The 12,899-nt window shown below is 42.6% G+C and overlaps 1 protein-coding gene across 1 annotated transcript in view; it reads right to left on the bottom strand.

Moving 5' to 3' along the window:
* LOC132875568 (NACHT, LRR and PYD domains-containing protein 1b allele 3-like) overlaps window positions 1-12,899 on the bottom strand; it is a 53,219-nt gene that overhangs the window by 23,290 nt on the left and 17,030 nt on the right. The gene's annotated exons all lie outside the window — the stretch shown is intronic.

The raw sequence follows: 12,899 nt of genomic DNA, 5'->3' as shown, positions 1-12,899 counted from the left end.
TGTGAAAATCCCCCAGGTAAGAACTGAAAGATTATTAGCTGGCTACAGAAAGTGTTTACAAGCTGTGATACTTGCCAAAGGGGGTGTTACTAGGTACTAACCATGCAGGGTGCCCAAACTTTTGCTTCAGGCCCTTTTCCTTTTTTGTCATTTTGAAAATGTAAAAGATGAAAATAAAAAAAATTGTTTTTGCTTAAAATATAAAAGGGAATGAGTCATCTTTAACTTTATTCCTCTTGGCAAGCTTTATAGAGATGCTGATTTCCTTTTCCAGCAGGACTTGGCACCTGCCCACAGTGCCAAAACTACTACCAAATCGTTTGCTGACCATGATGTTATTGTGCTTGATTGGCCAGCCAAATCGCCGGACCTGAACCCCATAGAGAATCCATGCCATGCTGCATTGATGCAGTAATTTGGGGTAAAGGAGCCCCAACCAATTATTGAGTGCATAAATGAACATTCTTTTTAGAAGTTGGACATTTCTGTATTGTAAATCCTTTTTTGATTGATTTTAGGAAATATTCTAATAATTTGAGATACTGGATTTCTGAATTTTATGAGCTATATGCCATAATCATTAAAATTAAAACAAAAAAGGCTTGATATATTTCAGTTTACATGTAATGAATATAGAATATATGAAAGTTTACCTTTCTGAGTTAAATTATGGAAAAAACTTTTTCATGATATTTTGTTTGAGATACCCGTGTGTGTGTGTGTGTGTGTGTGTGTGTGTGTGTGTGTATTTTGTAAGCACATATGGGTGTGATTGTCAGGGGTTCACATGTTTTGGTGAGTTTTGCTGCAGGCTGTGGGATTTGGAAAAAGTAGTAGTTTAAGTGTAGCCCTGTGGGATTTTGGGGTCATTGATTTCTGTTTTTTTTTAAATTTTGTTTACTTGATGCATGTTTAAAATGTAAATATCAACGTGTTAATGCTTTGAAAATAAGGTTTGTATGTAAAAATAATTAAGTTTGTTAAGAATCCTTACCTGGTATGTTGGCCAATGGGAGAGCAGGGTTGGGGGTCGAGAGGAACAGGAAGTGGGGAGATCCGCGAGGAGGGGAGAGATGAAAAAGAAGCAGAAAAGTGATGCAGCAATATGAGCAGGGCTCGAAATTAACTTTTTTTCTTTGTGTCCCCCAGTGGTCCTGAATTCTGTGTTGTATTGTCCCGAATGGAAGCAATAGTGTCCCCATTTTTTTTCCTCTCTGAAATAACCAGTGATTAATATTATCATATGAAGTTACTATTATATTTGTAACTATGCGATTTTGAACCCTTTATATCATTTTTACAATAAGTCACAAGACACAAGCGACACATGTCCTATACATCATCTACTTCAAAATTACAGTTATTGCATTTTCAGTTTATTAAACTTTGGCGATCTCACTGTATGAATAGATACCCGTTTATTTAAAGGGGCCAACTAGCTCATTCAGAAAATGTTTCAACTCCCTACATCTGCAGTACACTTTAGCTGAAAATAAGACCCCTTTTATGTTCATTTCATCTACTTATACCTTGAATATCTGTTGGCACTTATAAGGCCAACTTATAATTTTCACCATTACCGTTATCCATTTTTATGAACTTTCCGTTATCCATTTTATGAACTTTCGCTGCCGAAACGTGGGTGCAAATGTTAGCAACATCAGCATAGTGCCAGGTCCTAGCCTAGTTGTGCTGCTGACTGACTAAACTTTCTGAACTAGAAAGACACCAAGAAAACTCACTTATTCTGTTGAACGGTATCTTTCGTCAATATCATCCACATCATTCCTGTTGTATTTTATAACGTGTCTAACAGTGTTCATTAAGTTCATTCAGTTGCTAGCGTTGCCTGCAGACCAGGCGATGACACTTTGGATCCTGAAGGTCCCGGAGACGTTATGTCTGGGCTTTCAGTTTCTTCCCCGCGGTCAGTCCGCTTCAACCACTTAAGCATTTTTGTTCTGGCAAGAGTCGGCGCAGCGTGTGCGGTAGTAATTCCATTCCAAGTCCATATAATGCGGACTCCGGCTGAAGATTCTAGAACAGAATGCGCTGCTCTGTAGCCTACGGATGCAGGTGCATCGAAAGTGAAGCTACTATGTATTTTTCGCTGTTAACGTTTTAAAATTAAAATTGACAAATTAGGTGAATGTCTACATGTGTGTTACGGCTTTGTAAATAATATTAATGTAGAACTTTTTTTCTAGATCTATTTTTTTCCATTGTCCCGGGATTGTCCCAGATATGATAATTTTGTGTCCCGATGACATTTTTTATGGTCCCCGGGACGTCGGGACAACGTTAGTTTCGAGCGCTGAATATGAGTAACCTAAAAAGTTGGTAAAACGCTCCAGTTGAGTGTTAAAGTGCTAAGTCTTAGTTTAACAAACAGACAGTGAGTCATATGTATTGTGTGTGAACATAGCAGGTTTACAAGCGGAGTTCTTTGAGTTTACCGCGAGTACCGCGAGTGTTAATTGAGGTATTTCACCTGACGTCACAGGGTCACGTGACGCCCCGGTGTCCGCCATTTTGAACGTCAAGCTACATACTAACGCTGCAGACAGAGAGGGAGAACCGGCTTGAAAAAAAAACGTGTTACAGACACCTAGAATAGATTAATTTGTCAGTAAGCACTCTATAAATAACCATGGTGTTTGCTTGTTGTGCTGTGGGCTGCCACAACAGACAGGGACAGCGTGCAGGACGCTCCTTTTACCGGTTTCTAGTGATGGGAATTTCGGCTCTTTTTCGGGAGCTGGCTCTTTTGGCTCTTCTTACTATAAGGAGCCGCCTCTTTCGGCTCCCAAACGGCTCCTGAGATTTTATTTTTTATTTAATTGCTGCAATTAACTAGTTAATTAATTACATTATTTATATTTTATCAGTAGGATATTTTCCATTTTATTTTTTAGTTTTTGTAGCCATTGTAAAGCTTTGTAAAGTATAGCAGTGTAACAATGTTCTAGCTATAGAAATAAAACTTACTTACCAATTAATAAATTATTTTCTCACAAACATAATGCAAAACTGTGTTATATTACCAATATAAAATACACAGCTGATTTTCCCTCCTCAGGTGCCTCACAGACTCCTCTCCCCTGCGCTCCACAGCTTTAAGCATTACACCAATTTTCGTATTTTCGCAGCTGTGAATGACATCAACCAAAAAAAGTAGGCGTACACCATGCTACTTTTTTTCCTTTGAATGGTAATAGACAACACAAAGACGCAATCGGACAGCAACTTTTTTTGTGAAAGTCTCTCTCTCTAAGGCACCTACGGACAAAAAACTAATTCGGCTCCCCAACTCTGCTCCCACCGAAGAGCCGGCTCCCGTCGTTCACGTCAAACAGCCGGCTCTTTGAACCGGATAGTTCGCGACTGACACATCACTACCGGTTTACTACTGACCCAGACAAGAGGGATTGCAGCTGTGAAGAGACAGGATTGGGAGCCAGCAGAGTACTCCAGACTTTGCAGTGATCATTTCATTTCAGTTTAGTTTAATCAGTTAACGCAATTTTGATAAAATATATAGCAAAAAGTAAATGGGTCAGTTAACCCATCTGAGCAGTGAAACAAGGCAGTGTTAATTTGTCTAGGGTTGCATGTAGCAGACATCAGACATAAAACGCAATAACAGAGGCTAGAAAGAAACGGGACACAGAAATAAATGGGGAAATTAAGTAAAAAGAAAGAGGAAAAAAAAAGAGCGCGGATCTCCAAACACATGAGAAGCCTATCTTACGCACATATCACGTGGACTCCACACCTCCACACACGCATCGCGTCTGAAGTCATAACTCATCAGGGGAAATCGTGTCCGCATTGGCATGTTCAAAAAACAACCTCGCGTCAACAATGATACCACACGCAAGAAAAAACAAAAAAAACAGTCAGGCTACTCAACAACCAACCTGGCAGCAGCAGTCGTCATGTAAACACAATACTTCAGATATGCAAATGCTTCCCGTTACACACGATTGCTATGTCAATAAACATCATTTTGCCAATATTTTAGAGACCCCCCCAACATTTCCCAAATCATGTTTTCAAAGGATCTCATGTCTGTTTCAGGGGATCTCGGATCCCCCGAGTAACAAGACAGTGTTGTGAACATAGCCTACCTTGTACCGTTTCAAACTGCTGGGGTCATCCTTCATCAAACTGTTGACTTCTGTCGACAACCTTGGCTCCATACCAAGGCTGGGTACAGTGTTTGTGATAAAAGACAGATCCAATTTAACACGAATCACAGCTTACTTTCTTGTTAAAATATGCAAAGGTCTCCACCATCTCATACCGCCTTGCACTGAAGGACTTAAGCGTGCTGTCCAAAATGGCTGCATCACGTGACTTGGTCACGTGGGTGAAATACCTCAATAGACTGAACGGAGCTCATGGAATTTAAGGCGGACTGGAAAGCAAGTAGCTTGCTTGGCTCTAATTCAAAGACCAGACCAGCTAATCCTGATCAGAGGGAGGACATCCTTCGACTGGGACACCGACGTCCAATTCCCCTCGCCAGCACTGCGAGGCTACCGAGAGCAGCCGACGACAAGTCATCTACAGTCGTGAGTTTTGTTTCATGCGCCACGGCGTGAAGTGGCCATTTTGTTACAGGTCTCCCCGTTCCCAAGCCACGTTACAGGCCTGCATCGCTACTTTGACTCACATTTAGGTTTGGCCTGGGTACCCTTTTTGTTTTAATCTGGAATATATTTAGTTTAAGGTAAACTGCCGGCTTTAGCAGAAGGTTTAGGGGTGATGTGTTATGTTGATGCTGTTACCGAATGTGGTTGAGTGTAACTACACCTGAGAGTGAGCTGAACAGTATGGAACAGAATTGATGTGAATTTATTTAATAACTTTTTGATTTAAAATATATTTTATTTCCTTACCTGTATAAATGTACATATATCTACAATCTACTTTAAGTAAATAGTTTAAATTCATGTTTGGTGAATGTGTATTCTATTTAGTTTATTCATACATGGGTTTTACTGTTTATAAATATTAAAGGGTAAGTAGAGCAGGGTCATTTAAAAACTCATTCTAGGTAATAATTCAAGTACAGAGGTAAAGATACACAGACACATAACATAGGCTTAAAAGACATGGTTCCACTTTTACAGTGATAGTTATTCCCGCAATGCTATTTTACTAGTTAAATTACTTTGGTTAGTATCTTTGAGTAAGTTAACAGTTCCATTCAACAAAATTACTCCACTTAGTGCATTATTTAACTATAGAGAGAGGGATCTCTCAACGCATGGATTCGGGGAGCGCATTCACTAAAATAGCAGGACAGCTAGGGGGCGCTACATAAGTTTTCATGTAGAGTTCAAGTCAGAAGTTTACATATACTCATCATGAACATGATTACAGTGGCAATATTGGGCTTTCAATGATTTCTTTGAATTTTTACCTCAGCCAAGGTGGTTATGTTTTCATTCACGTTGGTTTGTCTTTGTTTGTCTGTGTTCAAAATAACTCAAAAAGTTATGAACGGATTTTGATGAAATTTTCAGACAAGGTGTGTATTATGACAAGGAAAAAATGATTAAATTTTGGTGATGATCCGGATCACCGTCCGGATTTTTTTTAAGGATTCTTTATCATTGGGAGATGTATGACCCTTTTGGCCTTCCGGTTTTTTCCCGCTTGCTGGAGGTCTGCGCTCTCTGAGTGCTTTTCTAGTTTTTTTTTTTTCTGGGGCAGAATGATTATACGACATACATCTTTAATAGGAAAAAAGCATTCAGTGCTCAAGTTTCAATTCATTTAACAGAGCCAAACATATAGATACACCCATTTAGACTATTAATTCACTGGTGCTGAAATTTCCAAAATGTCTTGTAATTTGCCAAGGCCTCTTATGCCGCTTTTCCACTACAAACGCGGCTGAGCCGTGCCGTGCCGAGTCGAGCTGAGCGGGGCTGTTGGAGTTGCATTTCGACTACAACCGCGCTGAACCGTGCTGGCTGGAAGTGGGTGGACACATTGGGTGGAGTTAGCGAAAGTGGGTGGACGTCATGTGATGTCGTTAAGCAGCGCAAACAGTGACATCAGTGACAGTGGCGGAACAAGTCAGAGCCGGGCCGAGGGCGGGGCAAATGACCGGGCCCTTTATTAAAGCTTATCATAACATCATTTTAGGCTACAAAATGTCCGCAACTGCGGTGTTTACCAATTTCAACACTACCGGGTGCAACTATGTTATTTAGTACATCAAGTCCTTCAAACGAACATGTAACTCAGAAACAAAAAACATTAGGATACTGTACATGGCTCATAATAAAACATCAATAGCCTATACTGCGCACATTATTTGAAGGGCATACGAATGAGCGCTCAGAGGTTGCAACGGTGACAGGAAGAGTCAGAAATAAAAGGAGGGCGGTGCAAACCTCACTGAATGCACTGTGTTAACTCAGAAACAAAAAAACATTAGGCGACATACTGTACATGGCTCATAATAAAACATCAATAGCCTACTGCGCGCATTATTTGAAGGGCATACGACGAGCCTTGCGCTCCGCGAACTCGTCCACGATGCTCTGTATGTCACTGATTCAGTGAGCTTTTAAGCGGTAGTCTCACGACCCGGAGAGTAAACAATAAACATGGAGGACATGGAGTCGTTAGTGTTGCTGGTCTTGGTGCTGTGGCTTGTTGTCACCGACAACGCCAACAGATACTGGCAAGAGCGTATAGATGAGGCGAGGCACATAAGGCTTCAGAAATTCTCGTAATTCGTAATTATTATTCTTCCGGGTTTACGGTGTTTACAGATCCCAGCGCGCTCGCGGGGCGTGTGTGGGCATGTGAGGACACTCCTCCTCACCAATCAGTGCACAGGGGAGTGTCTGCTCACGCCCCCAGCCTCACTCGGCACGGCTTGGCTCGCTTCAGCCCCACTCCAAAACGGTGCGAGTTTTAGGGGCTAAGCAGGGCTGAAACGAGCTGAGTCGTGCTGGTTTTTGGTAGTCGAAACGCGAGCCGTGTCGGGCTGAAGCGAGCTGAAGCGAGCTGAAGTGAGCTGAAAAAGGGTAGTGGAAAAGGGCCATTAACTTCCTGTTAGTGATCATGATTGACTACACCTGGTAGGTTTAATGTATCAACATAAAAAGAGTTTATTTGACAGCCCTCATTGGATAAACCAACACACAGTACAACTGGAAAGTCCAAGGAGCTCAGTGTAGATCTGAGAAAGAGGATTGCAGAGTTACACAAGTTAGGAATATCTCTTGTAGCCATTTCTAAAAGAACTGAAGATACCATGATCATCAGTTCAAACAACTGTATGTAAGTACAGGTCATTGGGATGTGTATCCATTTTGTCAAGGACCGGAAGAAAATCCAAACTGCCACCTTCAGCTGAAAGGAAATTGGTTCAGATTGTCAGGAACAACCCAGGAACCAACAAGACACAGGCCCATGGCCGTAACTACCATTGAGGACACTAAGGTCATGTCCTCGGTATTTTTTTCAGAAATTTAAAATTGGTCTACGCTGAATTCAAGCAGTGATAAATGTAAAACGCAGCATCCACATCCACATGTCATCTGTATTTCCCCCCCAATAAAATTCACATTTGTCTGTCATCTGAAATCTCTCAGCCTCTATCTCTATCGTTGCTGTGTCTAACGCAGCGTCACGCGACGTAGCCTATACTAGTGTCGGCCGGGGAAGTTGGGTTTTGGATAAAACAGGCAGGGTGTAGTCTACGCTCTATCACATATGCCTACCTAACCTAACGTAGGCCAATAGTCACATCGCATTATAGAGCTTTACCTGAGTGCAAAATGAAAACGTTGCAACAAACTAAATTAAGGTTTGGACAGCCAACAGAAGAGCAGGGAAAGAGAAGGAGGGAAGGTGAGAAAATATTGTCAGTGCAGTGGCAGACCGTTCAGCGGTGTCACGCCAACTTTCCAAGGGGAAACGTTTCATTGTCATTGCCTATTACATTTTAGTTAGCATTTCGAGAAACATTCAAAACTACGTTGTCACAGGCAGCCCTGTGCAGGGCTGACTAAACGGGCTGGTTTGAGTAACTCTCTCTCTTTCTCTCATAACTCTTTCTCTCTCACTCACTCACATAGACACACACACAAATAATACACTCTCACACACTCTCTCTAATACATAGTCTTCACACAGAACTAATAGCCCTACATTCTAATGTAATTTAAGATAATGAAATGTAAATAATGCCAATACTTCAGGTAGCTGAGCAATACACTCAGTTCAGTTCAGTTTTGACTTTTATGTCAGACAAAACTCCACAGTTATGATGGCACAGTTTTAGAAATGTTGAAGTAAATGTGTTATGAGACAAACTTACATTACAGGCAATGGTGAGAACACTCTGTTTCAGAGAATGCATGCAAATGGATCTCAATTCAAGACAGCCAGATAGACTGATGCCTTTACATTACTGCTCAGAATGTCTCTACACATACAGACACCCACAAATAACACAAACTCTGTCACTCTCTCTCTCTCACACACACACACATTTGAATTCTTTTATTTGAACCCACAATTTAAAATATATATACAGGATTCAAATAGTTGTCAGAGGCAACACACAGGAAATCATGGGTACAAATAGCATCGCCTATGCCACACAGCAAGGCTACCTATTGCAGCTGATATTGAGCAAAATTTTGCAAGCTGTTTTGCTCTTGCTTTAGGAAGCCCCACCATTCTCAGTCCACTTACAGTTTGTTTATACACATGCCCCAGGCTACCAAATATTAGGACAATAAGTCTGCAGGAGTAGCCACTACTGGTGATGGTTGTCAGTAGGGGCTGATATTTGGCCATTTTATCCTGAAAAGCCATGTCCATGTATGTGTCAAAGACACAACCTACTTCCAGTAGTACAACCTGCCTTCTGTCCATATCCTGAAACATAATGTCTGGTGTGTTAGGGATGTCATTAAACACATCTTCAGTGCTGTTGAACCACTCTGCCATTATGCGTGTGTTTATGCATGGCAACATTGCTTGGGAAGAGTGGTCCAACAGCACTGGCAATAAGATCCACAATGCGGTCATGGCGTGCAATGTAGAGCGGTTTATACATGCTGCATCCATTCATGATATGGGCAACTGATTCAGGGTGCACGTCATGCCCAGGGTGCATAATGCAGTGTGGTTGATGGTGGTCTGGATACCACACTGCCAAGTTGTATTTTGTTGGTAGCACCTGCAGCCTGGCCTTGACTATGAAACAAAGGATGTCCTCCCCCACAGAGGCGTTCCTGTACATACAATGGGACACAGAGTGGTCAGCAGAGTCAAGGGCAGCCAGCTTTCCCTGCATCCTCAATCCTGCCCAGCGCTGTTTTATTGACATCTGCTTGTTGTTCAGGAGAACTCTCCTCGCTGATGTTGTATGGAGAATTTGATGTAATCCATCATTGTAGACAGAGGCCTCCACAGAGATGGATGGGTCTGTGACCACTGTGTCAGGTGGCCCAGCTTGGTTGTTAATACCCTCTGTCCATTTCAGGTTGACGTCCATCCTGTTGCACAGGTCATTTAGGTCCGGCCAGTCAGAGCGGACCCCAAAACCTGTGACCTGTGTGTCAAGTTTCCCATTGTTTTTCCTCCTGAAACCAAGGAAGCCATCTTGGCTGCCCATAGCTGGGGGCACCTTTCTCTTCCGTAGGTCCAGGAGGAGGGAGGATCTTGCTAACTCTCTCACTGCAGCATCATCATTGTTGAGCATGCTGAGGAGATGTGTCAGCCTTGTTGCACTGTATATCCACTCAACATTAGGCACACCAAAGCCCCCCTCCCTGTGAGACAGATGGATAATGTCCCGCGTGGTGTGTGTGTTTAATCCCAGCCATTTCCTGACAGCACTCACAGTTGTATTGTCCAGGTCTTTCAGGACATTTTGGGGAATGTGGACATTAGCAAACAGGTGTTGAATCTTTGCGAGGGCCACCTCCCTAATGGCCTGTACTTTCATAACAATTGGGAGTGGGGAGGAATCAATCAAAGAGATTCGGGTCTTATAGGCACAGGACAACTCCTGTACCTGTTCACTCCACTCTCCTGCGATGTTAAACTTGTGGCCAAGGTAAGTGTATGTCTCATGGCGTGAGTACACTCTGATGGTCTGTCCTGTGATTGTAAAGGAGGGGGGTTTGTCGCTCTTGGATTTATACCAGCGGTTGCCACCGCTGCGGCGCTCGTATAAAGCTGCGCACTTGGAGGGCTTCACTTCCAGTTTTGACCACTGGAGGAATTTGTCAGTGCGGGCTAGCATGTCTGTGATGACACTTTCATCCCTGGATGATATCTGGACGTCATCAGCATATCCTTGCACAGGGTTTGGGGACCTTAGTTGGGAAGGTGCACACTGGCAGAGCCACTTCAGCCACTGGTTGATGGCCAGGATGAAGTTCACAGCACTCCAGGGGCAGCCTGTTTTTATTCCCACCTGTAGAGGTATTGGCTCTGTCAGCTGCTTCCCACAGATGACTTGTAGAAAAGATCCCTGGTATACATCTGTGATGATGTCCAGGAAGGGCTGAGGTAGATGGATTTCCTCCAATGCACGAAGCATGACGTTGTGAGAAAGTGTCCCAAAAGCATCTCGAAAATCCAGAAAGACAGTGTAGAATTTGCAGGATTCATGCTTAAAATCATCAATGGCTGTTTTTAGGCAGAACACATGCTCATTCATGCCTTGTCTGTCTATGTAGGCTTTTTGTTTGGGTGACAGAATGTTTGCATCCACGAGCCATGGGAGGATGCGAGCTAGTATGCACTTCATAAAGACCTTGTAAACAGTGGGGAGGAGAGAGATGTCTCTCCATGTGGATGGGTCATTTGGGATATTGTCCTTTTTTGGGATTCTGTAAATGAGGGCCCCCTTCCAGGAATCTGGCACCTTTCCATTTATTAAACAAATATTAAATATATTGGTCAGCATTTTTGTTGACCAGGATTTTGTGGCTTTAAGTGATTCATATGTCACCCCATCATATCCACTAGCTTTATTATTTGGCAGGTGAGTAATGACCTTCTCAATTTCGTCTGGGGTGAAGTGAGCAGTGGATGGGTATTGTGTTGGAGCTACTGTCTGTACACTAATGGGCCATGGGGGCGGAGTTAGCGGTAGTGGTGGGGGTGATTGACATTTGGCCATATAGTAATTATAAACATCGCTGGTGTTGTTAACAGTTGGTGGTGGCGAGGGGAAAAAACTATTATTTAGAATTATATCAATTGCCTTTGTCCTGCGATGCTGCCATAGATAGGAAAGTTTTTCTCTGCTTACTGGTCGTTGGTGTTTCTGAGCTCTCGGTTGCCTGAGCGATGGTTGGATGACGTCTCTCACGAGGATCAGCTGTTTTTCAATCCAGGAAGTGATAGATGCCGGTGTTAATTCCATTAGATGTTTATCTGTCAGGGGGAATTTTTTCAGTATTCTCAGCGCGTACTTCAGCAACGGCAATCCAAAACTTCTCCCGTTGATATGCATTGTTTGGAATATCCTGTTACGGAAGAATACTCCAACCAGGATGGACATGACTTTACTCCATTTGGCTGGGTCTCCGGAGCACGCAAAGTAAGTTCTTTCTTGTAGCAGCTTGGTGTCCAATGTCTTTCTAAACTGTCTTTCGTGGATCTCGACCGCTTCCCATTCATGCTGGTGGAGTTGGCACACATAGGTGTTTAGATTGCACAGTGGTGCTTCATTCAGTGGTAGCCGAGGGGCCGGGTCGTAGACTTGCTGCCGCAGTTTGTATATGCGGCCACTTCTCAAAGCTTGTTTGAAGGCTAATCGCAATGCTGTGACTAGGCACATTCTGTACTAGTTTCCCGAAGAATATTACCTCTGCTGCATTAACGACGGCAGTTACAACGGATGCGGTGCTAAGATTTTGTTAGTTTGCCATCACTCGGTACAGAGTCAGAAAACTCACGCACCTGCTGGCGCCCGCGCACACACAAATAACACAAACTCTCAGTCACTCTCTCTCTCACACACACACACACACACACACACACACTATTATAAGGTGTAATACTAAAGCTTACAATTCAGCAGTTCACACCCTTTCTGTCATGTGTATGCTGCAATGTAAATAATGCCAATACTTTAGGTAACTGGTACACTGAAAAAAAATGGCCTGTTAAATTAACACAAAAAAACCTTGTACATTGGTTGCATTTATTAAAATCATATCCACTAAGACCAATTAAGTCATGTTCAGTCAAAAAAACATGACTTAATTGGTCTTAGTGGATATGATTTTAATAAGTGCAACCGATGTACAAGATTTTTTTGTGTTAATTTAACAGGCCATTTTTTTCAGTGTACTTTAGGTATGTATACTCAGTTCAAGAGTTCACTACCTTTCTACTTTTGTGTCAGATAAAAACACCACAATTATGGTGCCACAGTTGTAGAATTGTTAAAATAAATGTGTCCACCACCAAATCTATCCTTGGTTTGTTATTTATTTATTTAAGTTGTGCCGGGGGGGCCCTTCGGTGCTGTCAGCCATGCTTGACCTCAGTATTTGAAAAATCCTGGTTATGGCCCTGCACAGGCCTGCCATGAACTGGACGCTGCTGGAATAGCAGCATCACTGTCAAAATCCAGCAAATTTTACATTGCCATGGACCGAGAGGCTGCTAATCAAAAAAGAAGTCCCTGCTCAAAAATTGACACAATCAAGCATGATTAAAGTTTGTGGCTGAGCATAAGAAAAAGCCTTCTGAAGGAACATTTGGCCACAATGACCAGAGGTATGTTTGGAGGAGTAAAGATGAGGCATTCAACCCCACAAACACTGTACCAACTGTTTAACATGGTGATGGTAGCATCATGCTTTGGGCCTGTTTTACTGCCAGTGGAG

The sequence above is a fragment of the Neoarius graeffei genome, chromosome 28, assembly GCF_027579695.1.
Source record: "Neoarius graeffei isolate fNeoGra1 chromosome 28, fNeoGra1.pri, whole genome shotgun sequence".
NCBI lineage: Eukaryota > Metazoa > Chordata > Actinopteri > Siluriformes > Ariidae > Neoarius > Neoarius graeffei.
This window is presented reverse-complemented; position numbering and strand designations above follow the sequence as displayed.